At 49.7% G+C, this 14016-nt stretch overlaps 1 pseudogene; it reads left to right on the forward strand.

Annotated features, from left to right (window-relative positions):
* The first annotated feature begins 1062 nt into the window (after window positions 1–1062).
* Window positions 1063–1242, forward strand: LOC142580607 (U2 spliceosomal RNA; annotated as a pseudogene).
* Window positions 1243–14016: the final 12774 nt, after the last annotated feature.

Below are 14016 nucleotides of genomic sequence, written 5' to 3' on the forward strand. Positions count from 1 at the left end.
GTATGCATGGGAATGCCGGTATATTGTGACTTCGGATTGGCATCATTCCCGGAGAGACAGGACACCTTGAAGACGCGCTTGGAAAGCACCGTTCCGTCTGTCACAATGATTCATTTTCTACTAAAACAGCAAGTGAAAAGCTGCTTTGGTTTTATTATTACGCAAAAGAATATTTTGTATAACTACGAGAACTTGTTATTGCGTGTACGGTTATATGTTACGTAAAAAGTATCAGCGGTCCGCTAAAGTTGGAGGACAGACGACAAGGTTCGCGCTCGCTTTGAAACAGTTTGTCGTCTGTTCTTGCTTTTCTTCGCTTGGCCATGCATTGTAGGTGAGTAAGGATGTAATACGCGTAAATTGAAACATTTCATGAATATTTTTACTTTGAGAACGCGTTATTTGTGTAGCCATACCCACGTTTTAGACGAAGCCTCGTACAACACCAGCCAACACGAGCCTCGCAGACACATATACCGTCATTCCCATGACGGCACGGTGCCCCCTTAAGAAACTCCCATAGACGGTGGCGCCAGATTTCCCTCTAGGTGTTATAGTGAGAAACTCTATGGCTCATACCCCGACCCCTGGGTATGTGCCATTGAGCTTGGACCCTTTCTGTATTATCACCAGGATCGGCCCACATGATGATTCTTTGTGTTGCAGGACGCCGAAAAATCTACGGAAGGTTAGTCATATACAGCTTTCGCTGTAAAAAAACAATTCAGTGCCTTTCTACTCTGTGAAGAAGGATAACCAGTGAAGCTCTACTGTGTGATAATTATATCGATTCAATAAAGGCATATACACATAACTTCGTTGTTGTTCTCGTTTTTTATTTCTCTTACTTCGTCACCATGGTGACCATTGCTTTTTGGTCACTGCCATATACTGCAATCGGTTGCACTTGGACACTAGCCACGTTCTTGCCGAATGTTCACTTCAGTGTAACACCTCATTCCAAACCTTTCCAACATGAAGGAGATTAACCTCGTTCCATCGTTTCGCCAAAATTTCACCAAATATTCGTTTTGACAAAGGGAAGGCGGTGCGAACTTAGACATGGCCGACGCGGGTCCATGTGTAGTAACTGTTCTTATGAGCTTTATATCCGATACGGGTTGTATTTGGACCTAAAATGTTAAGCTTATTTTTGGAATTTAGCGGTCTGCTTAGAGCCTGCTTCACCTCCGCCATGGATCGGCCCGGTATCGCACAATCTTCGGTATCGGCCCATTTACTCGGGAGAAATTTTCGATCTACACCGCTCGATAGACGCACAAAAATTTTTACACAACCTAGCCATATACAGCTTCGCTGTTAAAGAAATCTGCTAAATATATTTCACTATTCCCTTAACATACCAGTGCGTTTTAGAGAGGTCTGTGAGGCCACACTGTATTGCCATTGCAAAAACCCGGAGACCAACTCCGCACGTCCTAATGGAATGCGAAGGGATTCACCCACTGAGACCCGCAGGTAACGTACTCCTTCCAGGAGCGCTTGGATATAAAGTGGACGGAAGCATCAACCGGTCAGCAGTCGAGATAAGCAAGAGACGTTTAGAGTATTGGTGGAAAAAAACATGGAAGAGATTGATACGGCTGGATCTGTTACAGGCATAGGTATCAGCACAAGTTAGATATAGAGAGGTTTTGAGGAAGATAAAAAAAAGAATAAAGAGATGTATACAAAAATGCTAGAATGAAAAGCATGTATAGCATACCTGAGTCTGTCTGTCTGTCTATCTATCTATCTATCTATCTATCTATCTATCTATCTATCTATCTATCTATCTATCTATCTATCTATCTATCTATCTATCTATCTATCTATCTATCTATCTATCTATCTATCTATCTATCTATCTATCTATCTATCTATTATTCTATGTATGTATGTATGTATGTATGTATGTATGTATGTATGTATGTATGTATGTATGTATGTATGTATGTATGTATGTATGTATGTATGTATGTATGTATGTATGTATGTATGTATGTATGTATGTATGTATGTATGTATGTATGTATGTATGTGTTTGCAGAAAGCAAAATGCTTTCCTTTCCTCAACAATAGCAATGATAGTGCTGCTTGTATTAAGTCCTACTCGGCTTACTGAATAAATAAATGTTTCGCTGAGTTCGTACTTCTTTAGCCACTACAGCGCTATTGTATGTATTGTATTGTATGTATTGCATGTATATAACAGGTCAACATCGGGTATTTATGTCTGTCACAAGAACGTCCCCTGACTCTGCTTTCAAGCTCTCAAGCTATATTTAGGGACTGGAAAACCAAGTGTGGCCCTGCTGCCAGAGGTCATTTCCGATAGGCAAAATGGCTAGCACACAGCTTGAAGCAACACTATGCCGGGCTGTCTTAACGAAGGCAGTGATACCAATGGGAAGGATCCTTGAGTTCTTCAATTTCAGCAAATCTATTTGAAGTCGCATTGCTCTCATCCGTTGGTGCATTCATTGTCATAGCGGAGAGAAAGACGTCAAAGTCACACCCATCAAAAAATTTGATGGTTGAATTTCTAATGTATCTACGATGAAATAAGCACGTCGAGGCGCCGAGTAATTGTGCTGTGAGGTAAAGGTGTGGTTATAAAATGGCTTATGGATGAGGTACACGCGTTTTAACCATTATAAATTGCAAATAACATAGGAGAACTGAAATATATTGGGTTACTGCCCTGTACTCTTCACGGCTGGCATCAGTCTTGTACGAGCGTATTACGTCGGCAGCTTTGCTTTAGTCCTGTGGTATTTTTTCTCTGATGACATGATCCCAAGCACCGGAAGTCGGGCTTCGCGGTTCCACGTGCGTAATCAGGCAAATTGAAAGCATGATAATTTGACGTCAATTATTTCGGTTCACATAGCCGTTTTGAAATGTACTAACACGGAAGTGTCATTTTATGACGATTCCCTTCAACTTTTCAGTATACGCATGTGTCCTAAAAGTTTGTAACTAAGAAGTTAACTCTCGCAATTAGTTAATTAAGTAAATGTATTGCTTAGGACCATCTTGCAAATGATGTCCACATGTGCAGATAATTAATCTGTAGTGACGTAATCCGACTAACCTTTGCTGGCTTTTAAAGAAGAAAACGCTCGAAGTAAAAAAAAAGACACATTGTGCATTGTACCGTTACGTATGCCATCACTTCGACTCCGTCGATCTTATTCCCTACTTTTCCCGAATATTCTAAACGTCTCATATGCATACTTATCTACATTGCTGACAAGTCAACACTCCAATCAAACTATGAATCCCTGAGCTTCTGGTAAGTGGACGTTCCCTATATATGCGTCTTGCTTGGTGAATATCTCGGTATTCCATTACTATGTGCCGAGTAGTCTCATCCGGTTGCAAATATTGACACGCGTAGATTGCTTACCTTTTACCAGCGGCCGTTTCTCAGCAGCTAACAAGCCCAACTTCCCACCACTTCTACATGTAAATAAATGAAAAAAGTGCTACAAAGTTATTGCTCGGAGCAAGACACGCCTTCGCGTATCCTAAATTTCTCGATTGCCATCGCCAATTATATAGAGGAAGAAGACTGTCCAATCAAACTTGCATGCGCGACGCGTATAGTAGTGTACATTATGGAACATGCACGAGCACTAGCCAAGACGCTAGAACGTACGGTGCCACGTACGAGTCATTTATAAATTGCCGACGCACTGAAATCAAGTACTCTTTACTTCGCACGGCTCGTGCACAATAAGCGGAAAGTGGCGCGACAGCGAGGTGCCAACACCTGCACGTCACCGATGACGAAGGCTGCCGGTCCCATCCGCGACGTGGATGCGTTCGGCTATACGTGATGTCATGCTTACACATTTCTTAATTGTGCACTGTTTACCTCTGCGTCAAACGAGAAAGCGAGGCGGTTGCTTATGCACAGCTGCATAAGCAACCGCCTCGCTCATACCGACAGTGTCAGCGCGATATCATCCACGTTTTTACAACAGAACTACACGGCCTCTAGCAGCCATTGCAATCTTCCTCTGCCGCCTTTTCATATATGGCGCGCTCCGGCGCATGTGTCCCGTGGCTCGTGCTGCGAGCTGCGAGGTGAGAAGAAAAACAATAAAAAAATGACCAACCCTTCCCCTACCGGAAAATGGGGGCGAGGGAAGCTTGTCTGGCGTGCATCTGACCTTCGTCACGGTTAAGTAACCCACACGTAATGGTGCCAGATTGCTTCGGCCTTCCGCTTCCTCACCTAAGGATCTTCTTGCCGTTGCCGCCGGATTGCCTGGGCTCGGGCGGCTCTGTCAGCTAGATCGGCGCGCCGACGCGAGTCCTTTCACGCACGAGTTCAAGCCGCCACTCATCGAAGGCTGCCAGTTCCTCGGGCGAACGCACAACACGTGGCCGTCCCATCCGTTTTCCGAGAATGCACTTAACGGAAACGAAGCCGGCGCAGCGCGCGCGACACCATTTGCTGCCTTTTCCCTCACCGGCGGAAGCGAAACGGCTCTTATTGGTTGCGCGTGTGGCGTGAGCGCGCCCCTATGCAGCTGGAATCCTTGCTAATAACTCACGCTCCGGCTCCGGTGCAGCTGTCAACTCATCAAACCGCCATTTCTCGCAGCGGCTCTGCTCTGGGAGCAACTGGGCTTTTTGTGTGACCCTACCGCCACCGAAATTTGTGAGCCAATACAACCTTCGCTTGAAAAAAACACTTTCTTCTGTTCATGCCTTCAGTTTTTCTCACTCCCCCTTCCCTTTAACCTTTAACCTCCGGCTTCTTGGTGGTGAATCCCCCGTAGTTGGTAAGCGCCACAAATGAGCAAGCAAGCAAGCAAGCCATCGTTCCGACTCGCTGACTCACAAATTGATGTAGTAGGCTTGACCTCGGTCCCTATAACGTGGTGATCGGACGTGATTGTACAGCGAGCATGACGGCCTGGACGAGGCCACGAACGAGAGAGCGACGACCCGCGCCGAAGGCCTCGCCATGGTGAAGATTGACCTGCCGTGCTTTTGGCCACAATATCCTGCAGCCTGGTTAACACAGGTGGATGTGCGCGTTTCCTCGCAGCACGCAAGCTTCCTCTACGCTGTCTCGGCACTCCCTACAGAGGTGGTTGAGGAGTTCAAAGACGTTGTGGACGCACTTCACGATATCATCCCCTATTACCACTTCAAAACGATGGTGCTGCAAAGCAGCTCCGTGTCTCTGCACAGACGCCTCCAGCGGCTTCTCAACGAGGAGGAACTTGGCGACCGTCAACCGTTGGAACTTCTACGTCGTATACGGTGGCTCCTTAGTGACTATAGGCTGGACGCCAACAGCCCGCTGCTATGTGAATTGTTCCTTCAGCGCCTGCCGCAGAATCTGGGGATCACCTTGGCTACCACACCAGAAGACATGTCCCTCGACAACTTTGTGGAGCTGGCCGACAGCATCGTTGACTATTCAGCATGTTGCGTTTCGCCTGCGACACGTGGTTTTGCCGGCGCGACTGCGGCGGGGCGGCAGACATTTTGGCCCGATCGTCGTCGCCGCAACGCTCATCGGCAGGTGTTTCCAGGCGCGACTGCGGCGATGCGACCGCAAAGGATCACCCTCTCATTCCAGTCATTGTGCCCGAACCAGGCGATGCGAAAGCAGGGATCATCCTCTCATTACAGTCATTGTGCCCGACCGGCAGCGCTACGACAGGGTGCTACGAGATCGTGCTCGACATGGTGCTACGGCAGCGCTACGACAGGGTGCTACGAGATCGTGCTCGACATGGTGCTACGGCAGCGCTACGACAGTGTGCGTCACCATTAGCCCATTGTACATTCACGTGCTCGTCTTTTGAGGGGTTCCTTCTTGCCCTCAACTGCGAGAGTATAAAAACAGCTGCCCCCGGACGCCAAAAGGAGGGCTCCGATTTCTTCTGTTGAGTAAAGTGCTCTCCCGTCTCTCTACTTCGGTCAACCTGACCGCCAACTCTTTGCGATGTTAAAATAAACAAGTTGTTTTGTTGTTACCAGTCGACTCATGCTTTGCCGGGACCTTCGGATGCTTCCAGTTGTACCCCAGGCCGCCAGGCCAACGCTACCCTTGGGGCTTGCGACCCAGGTACAACCACGGGCGTCAGCGCCGAGTTCCCAACAACCGATCGTACCAGCGGTGCGATCCAAACATCTGGTTGGCAGCGGTGAGATCGCCTACGACTTCAAACAACTGTCTGCCAGCGGTGAGATCGCGACAACGGAGGCCAGCAGCGAAGAGATGCAGTTGACTGTATGCTGAGCAGCTCAACGACGATCCGGGAGCAGTGCAACGAGCCCTGTGTGACGACTGGTTGCCTGCAGCGGAACGACTGCGCGGAATTCCTGCCTGCGAGGTTTGGTGAGTGCGGGACTTTCTTCTTCTGAGCTTTGCCAGGCTTTTGTTAGTGTTAGAAACAGAGCTGGTAATTGTGGTTGTCGTTGCTGCCGGGTTAGTTTGCGGCAAGACAATAGTAAGCAGTAGAGAAAGCAGCATTCAGAGCAGCCATGGATTTGAAGTCGTTGCGCAAACCGAAATTGTTGGAGCTTGCAAGAGAGTTGGGTCTGGATGTCTCAGACAAACTCAGAAAACCAGAACTGCTAAAGGCTATTCTTGAGTTAGAGGCTGAGGATGACGAGCTGTCGGAATGCCTTGAGACTATTGAAGAGAGGGAGACTGCAAAAGAAAAAGAAGAGCGTGAACGTAAAGAACAGAAAGAGCGAGAGCAACAAGAGCGTGACCGTCAACACGCTTTGGAAATGAAGCGTCTTGAGGTAGAAATGGAACGCGCTCGTAATGGAAGTCAGGCACACGGTGCAGGAGAACGCGTATTGTTCAAAATGACTGACCTGATGCGGCCGTTTAAGCTTGGAGAGGACATTGGTTTGTTCCTGGTTAACTTTGAGCGAACGTGCGAGAAGCAGGGGTTCTCTCGGGAAACGTGGCCACAGCGCTTGCTCACTTTGTTACCCGGCGAGGCGGCCGACGTAGTCGCTCGCTTGGATAGAGAGGAGGCAGAGGATTTCGACAAAGTAAAATCGAGTCTGCTAAAAAAGTACCGGCTGTCTGCGGAGGCGTTCCGTCGGAAGTTTCGGGAAAATGAGAAAGGCAGAAGTGAGTCATATACAGAGTTTGCGTATAGGCTTATGTCGAACATGCAGGAGTGGCTCAAAGAAGAGAAAGCGTTTGGTGACCACGATAAAGTTCTGCAGTGCTTCGGGCTAGAACAGTTTTATAGTCGGTTACCGGAGAACGTGCGATACTGGGTCTTGGATAGGCCAGACGTTTGTACGGTGGCTAAAGCCGCTGAGCTAGCCGAAGAGTTTGTGACGCGTCGGGCTCGCGGAGCTAAGGACGGTCAAAAGGGTGAATTTGGCTCGAAGTTTGAGAGGCCGAAATTCACGCCCATGAGATTAAAGGGGGACACGCGTAGTGAGGATGCGAGTGAAAGCAGTCCGACCAAACGTAAAGAGACGGCGGCAGCCAAACGCAGAAAGCGGTTCGAGATGAGGCGAGCGGGCGTTTGTTATACGTGCCAGAAGCCGGGTCACTTTTCGGCGCAGTGTCCGGAAACAACACCAAAAGTTGTGTTTTTTTCAATAGGCAGCACGGACGAGAACATGAAGCTTCTCGAGCCTTACATGCGAGACCTCCTCGTGAACGGGAAGGAGTGCCGAGTGCTTCGCGATTCCGCAGCTACAATGGATGTAGTTCACCCGTCTTACGTAGAACCCCATATGTTCACGGGCGAGTGCGCATGGATCAAGCAAGCCGTGGAAGCTCATAGCGTGTGTCTGCCGGTAGCAAAAGTGCTTATTGAAGGACCTTTCGGAGCGCTTGAGACGGAGGCGGCAGTGTCATCTATGCTGCCCCCCCAGTACCCGTACCTATTTTCAAACAGGTCCGATCACCTCCTGCGCGAGAAGGGGCTTTTGTTTGGTGAAGCTAGTGTTCAGGCCTTAACCAGATCGAAGGTTCGGGAGCTCGCTGCAAAGGCGGTAGTTGCGGGGCCGACGTTATCAAACAACGAAAAAGGGTCAGAGGCGCAGCAAGCTGATATTCCGAGCACGCCCGAACTGAATAAACTTGAGTCTGTAACGTTAAAGGCGCCAGATACTGGAGAGGAAACGCCCGACGCGGGAAAGTTAGAAGAGCTATCTACTGATTTGCTCATCGCGCCTACGTCAGACGGACTTGATAGGTTGCTAAAAGTCAGCCGGACGGCTTTGATAGCCGAGCAAAAAAGGGATGGCAGCCTGGAAAACGTGCGCTGCAATGTCAAAGAAGGTATCGCCAGGAAAACTGCGCGTTTTGTGGAAAGAGGTGGAGTCCTGTACCGGAAGTATCTAGACCGCAGAGGAGTGGAGTTCGATCAGCTGATCGTGCCTCAATGCTATCGTCAGGATCTGTTGCGCTTGACGCATGGGGGTTCGTGGTCCGGACACCTTGGAGTTAAGAAAACTAAGGACCGTCTCTTGCAAGAGTACTATTGGCCAGGGTGTTTTCGGGACGCAGACCATTTCGTGAGGACATGTGACACTTGTCAGCGGGTGGGCAAACCAGGGGACAAATCGAGGGCGCCGTTGAAATTGGTACCTATCATTACGGAGCCTTTTAGACGGCTCGTTATTGATACTGTGGGACCTCTGCCGGTAACAGCCACGGGGTACAGACACATTTTGACTGTGATCTGCCCAGCGACAAAGTTCCCTGAAGCAGTGCCGCTTAAAGAACTCAGCTCAGATGAGGTAGTTAATGCACTACTGTCCATATTTGCGCGAGTTGGTTTCCCTGCGGAAATCCAATCAGATCAGGGCACAGTGTTTACTAGCGCTTTGACGACAACTTTTCTCGAAAGGTGTGGGGTAAAGCTGTTACACAGCTCAGTGTACCACCCACAGTCGAATTCCGTTGAGAAGCTCCACTCCGTCATGAAGCGCGTGTTGAGAGCCTTGTGTTTTGAACATCAAACTGACTGGGAGCTGTGTCTGCCTGGGGTGATGTTTGCATTAAGGACCGCGCCGCATGCGGCTACGGGGTTTTCGCCAGCTGAACTGGTGTACGGTCACTCGCTTCGGTCTCCGCTTCGCATGCTTCGAGAATCGTGGGAAGGTAGGGGCGACGACCCAGTCGTGGTGGAGTACGTGCTTAAGCTCCTCGAACGCTTAAGAAGGGCACAGGAGTTGTCAGGTGAAGCAATGACAAAGGCCCAGCAGAGGGCCAAGGTTTATTATGATCGGACAGCCAGGGCCCGTCGTTTTGAGGTTGGCGATGAGGTCATGATATTGCGCACATCGCTAAACAACAAACTAGACGTGCAGTGGGAGGGCCCAGCACGAATTGTTCAGAAACTGTCGGACGTTAACTACGTGGTAAGTCTGCCAGGAAAGCGGAAAGCACAGCAAGTTTACCACTGTAATCTGCTCAAACCTTATAGACAAAGGGAAGCAGTGGTGTGCATGATGGTAAACGTTCCTGAAGAGCTTCCGGTCGAGCTTCCGGGACTAGGCTCAGTGACGAACAGGGAAGACACCGGTCAAGTCATTAGTGACCTTATCAGTAAAGCACCGCTGTCGCCCGAGCAGAAAACCGAACTACACCAGCTATTACAAGAGTTTCAAGGTCTGTTCTCTGAGAGGCCTGGTAGGACTTCTGTACTTACTCATGATATAGAACTTACCTGTACGATCCAAGGCGTATCGGGTGTACGATCCAAGGCGTATCGGGTGTCACCCCGCCAGAGCGATATTATGGAGGCTGAGGTAAAGAAAATGCTACAGCTCGGTGTTATTGAGGCAGGTGAGAGTGATTATACCTCCCCTTTGATTTTAGTTGAGGTACCGGGCAAGGAACCTCGTCCTTGCGTCGACTGCCGCTGGCTTAATTCCATCACTAAGGATCAAATTTATCCGATCCCTAACATCGAGGAGCGCCTTGAGAAAGTTAGTAGCGCTCAGTTTATTTCCACCCTAGATCTTGTCAGGGGTTATTGGCAGGTTCCACTTACAGAAGAGGCTAGTAGGTATGCGGCGTTCATTTCACCAATGGGAACATTCCGTCCTAAAGTGTTGAGTTTTGGTTTGAAGAACGCGCCATACTGTTTTTCAAGTCTCATGGATAAAGTGTTGCGGGGACAGCAAGAATTCGCTTTACCGTATCTAGACGACGTAGCGATATTCTCCGCATCCTGGTCTGAGCATATGGCACACTTGCGGGCAGTGCTAACCCGCCTGCGCGAAGCGGGCTTGACAGTCAAGGCTCCTAAGTGCCAGTTAGCACAGGCCGAGGTTGTCTACCTCGGTCACGTGATTGGTCAGGGTCGTCGCCGCCCCTCTGAAATAAAAGTGGCCGCTGTGCGAGACTTTCCGCAACCGCGCACCAAGACCGATATTCGGTCGTTCTTGGGTGTCGCCGGCTACTATCAGAGGTACATCCCTAGGTACTCTGATATCGCGGCTCCCCTGACGGATACTCTAAGAAAAACAGAGCCTCAAACAGTCGTCTGGGACGAGACAAAGGAAAGAGCTTTTAGCGCCCTAAAGAGTGCCCTAACAAACCAGCCTGTGCTACGATCGCCAGACTATACAAAAGGGTTCGTTGTTCAGTGCGATGCTAGTGAGCGAGGCATGGGCGTTGTACTGTGCCAACGGGAAAATGGAGAAGTAGAACACCCCGTCCTGTATGCTAGTCGTAAGCTGTCCAGTCGTGAGCAGGCGTATAGCGCCACAGAGAAAGAGTGTGCGTGTCTCGTGTGGGCCGTTCAGAAATTGTCATGCTATCTAGCCGGCTCGAGGTTTATCATTGAGACGGATCACTGCCCTCTCCAATGGCTGCAGACCATCTCTCCCAAAAATGGCCGCCTCCTGCGCTGGAGCCTCGCTTTACAACAATATTCCTTTGAGGTGCGTTACAAAAAGGGGAGTCTCAACGGTAACGCCGATGGCTTAAGTCGAAGCCCCTAACGTAGGAATCAGCCTCAAAATTGTTTGTTACTGATGTTTTTCTTCCTGAGGCAGGATTTTTTTTAACATATTGCTTTTGTTTAGTGTTTCAAAGTGATGATATGCTTTCTAGTGCAATTTTTCAATTTGTGGACGCGTTCTGAGTGATGCTAGACTACTGTAAGGAAATAGGCAGGGGTATAAAAAGGGGAAAGAGCCTGGCAGGGCTTAGTGAGGGTTGTGCCGTGCTTGCTGACTGAGCGGTTGAGTTTCAGCGTAGTTCTAACGCTTGCCGGGAACGAGAACAAAAATGTGAACTCTCCCGAAGTCACTTTGCAGTGTCCCGTGCGAACCTGAACGAGAGAACGAGGCCTTCTCTGTGCGCTGCGCTCAAGAAACGTCGAGGGACGCCCGACTTCGGTTATGAGCATCATCGAGCGACATCCCTCCGGACAGCGGATGCAGTCCCCTGTCCATCGGGATCTCCTTCCCCCGGCGGGGCGGTCTGTTGCGTTTCGCCTGCGACACGTGGTTTTGCCGGCGCGACTGCGGCGGGGCGGCAGACATTTTGGCCCGATCGTCGTCGCCGCAACGCTCATCGGCAGGTGTTTCCAGGCGCGACTGCGGCGATGCGACCGCAAAGGATCACCCTCTCATTCCAGTCATTGTGCCCGAACCAGGCGATGCGAAAGCAGGGATCATCCTCTCATTACTGTCATTGTGCCCGACCGGCAGCGCTACGACAGGGTGCTACGAGATCGTGCTCGACATGGTGCTACGGCAGCGCTACGACAGGGTGCTACGAGATCGTGCTCGACATGGTGCTACGGCAGCGCTACGACAGTGTGCGTCACCATTAGCCCATTGTACATTCACGTACTCGTCTTTTGAGGGGTTCCTTCTTGCCCTCAACTGCGAGAGTATAAAAACAGCTGCCCCCGGACGCCAAAAGGAGGGCTCCGATTTCTTCTGTTGAGTAAAGTGCTCTCCCGTCTCTCTACTTCGGTCAACCTGACCGCCAACTCTTTGCGATGTTAAAATAAACAAGTTGTTTTGTTGTTACCAGTCGACTCATGCTTTGCCGGGACCTTCGGATGCTTCCAGTTGTACCCCAGGCCGCCAGGCCAACGCTACCCTTGGGGCTTGCGACCCAGGTACAACCACGGGCGTCAGCGCCGAGTTCCCAACAACCGATCGTACCAGCGGTGCGATCCAAACAAGCAGGAGGCACCGTGGCAACAACGACCGTTACACTGTTGTACCTCGAAGATCGGCTGTCTAGCCTTGAGCAGATGATTGAGGAACTTGCTGAGACAATTACTGCACTACAGTCAACGTCCCACCGTCGACAGCCCGACCGCGATTGCCGTTCCAGATCCCCTTGTCGGTCCAGCTCCCGTTCCGGAACTCATCGCGGTGCATACTGCTGGTATGACAACAAATTCAGTGCCAGCACACATCAGTGCCGTTGCCCTTGTAGCTCGCAGGAAAACGTGCCGCAGAGTCACTGATGGCAGCCGGTGACTCTTGTACAACAAGCAACCTGTTCTACGTCACTGACAGGATTGTCGGACAGCGATTTCTCGTGGGCAGAAGTGCAGAGGTCAGCGTTTTTCTGCCGCGCGATTAGACCGGTAGCGTGCCCAACAAACCCTTCAAGCAGCCAACAACTCTTCTGTCAAGACATCGGCCAGCGCTCTCGTATACCATCGACTTGGGTCTCCGTCGCACCTTCCCATAGGTGTTCATTGTTGCATACGTTGCATACGTGCGCATGACCATATTGGGCGCGGAATTTCTGACCTACTTTGCCCTTAGTGTAGACCTCCGCGCTCGTCGCCTTGTGGACAACGACGACTAGGCTGACTACACAAGGCATCATCGCGACTATAACATCAACCACAAGAACGGTGCCCCAGGTACTATCATCTGCGTTCGCCTAAATTCTGTGAGACTTCCCAGCCATCGCGAGACCTTCCAAACTTTGGCTCCAGTACGTCACATCACTTATAATGTTGCCACCACAGGCACCCCAGTCTTCTGCCACAGGCACCCCAGTCAACACCAACTGGCTTTCTGAGGGAAGTTGTTATCTCCTTTTCTTTACTGAAAGCGCATTTTTCGAATGAATTTTTGACTTCAGCGACGCGTAAGAAACTTTATAGTGATCTGGTTGATGTTTTCTTGCCGCATCCTGTTTACCGTATGATGTATAACTTAGGACCTGAACGCAATGTGCTGAAACGCGTTAGAAAAATGCCGCTTAGATCTTCAGCGAAAAACTTCTTTCTTCAATTGCATTCGGGCACTCTCCTTGTGAAGCCATGGCTGGAAAGCAAGGGCTTCTTTATTCCATGGTCTGTTAACTGCATCATATGTAAGAAACCTGAAACTATTGAGCACATCTTCTTGGATTGCCATGACTCAGTTTTCTTGTGGGATGTTCTCAAACGAACTCTGAAGAAATAACCGCCGTCAAGTCCTTTCGGTATTCGGTTCTTACCGTGTGCAGACACAGGGGGAGTGCCGGCTGACTTGATAATGCTTTTGTGTATGAGCAGCGTGTGGAAAACGCATATGGATGTGAGGAATGCCCGCGTAGGTGAAAGGTCTGCGAGGGAACACCTAAGTGAAAGTCTTAGGTACACGCGTGATGCCCTCAAGCACATGATTGAACCGCCAGAGTGGTTTCAGGAGCTTGACACTTTGGTGTCTGTGATATCCTCTTTGAGTGCCTCTTAAATATGTACAGTCTCTCGAAGTGATGTAACATTATTTTTCTGCACCAAGGGACCTACTTTGTACGCGTTTGAGTGGTGTTGAAATCGAGGTAATAAAGAAAAAAACTCATGGCTGAGTGTTAACGTCTCGGTCCCACACTCCGGAGACCCTGGTTCGATTCCCACCCAGCCCATCTTGCAAGTTGTTTTTATTTATGAATTGCCTTCCGGGATTTTTCGCTCCCGGCCAAAGCCGCCGACACCGACGACACCGGCTTTTCTGCGGCACGAGCTCCTTAACGCTGTCGCGTTAAAACTGAAAATGTTAAATGAGGCTGCTGTT

The sequence above is a fragment of the Dermacentor variabilis genome, chromosome 4 (genome assembly GCF_050947875.1).
Source record: "Dermacentor variabilis isolate Ectoservices chromosome 4, ASM5094787v1, whole genome shotgun sequence".
Classification (NCBI taxonomy): Eukaryota; Metazoa; Arthropoda; class Arachnida; order Ixodida; family Ixodidae; genus Dermacentor; species Dermacentor variabilis.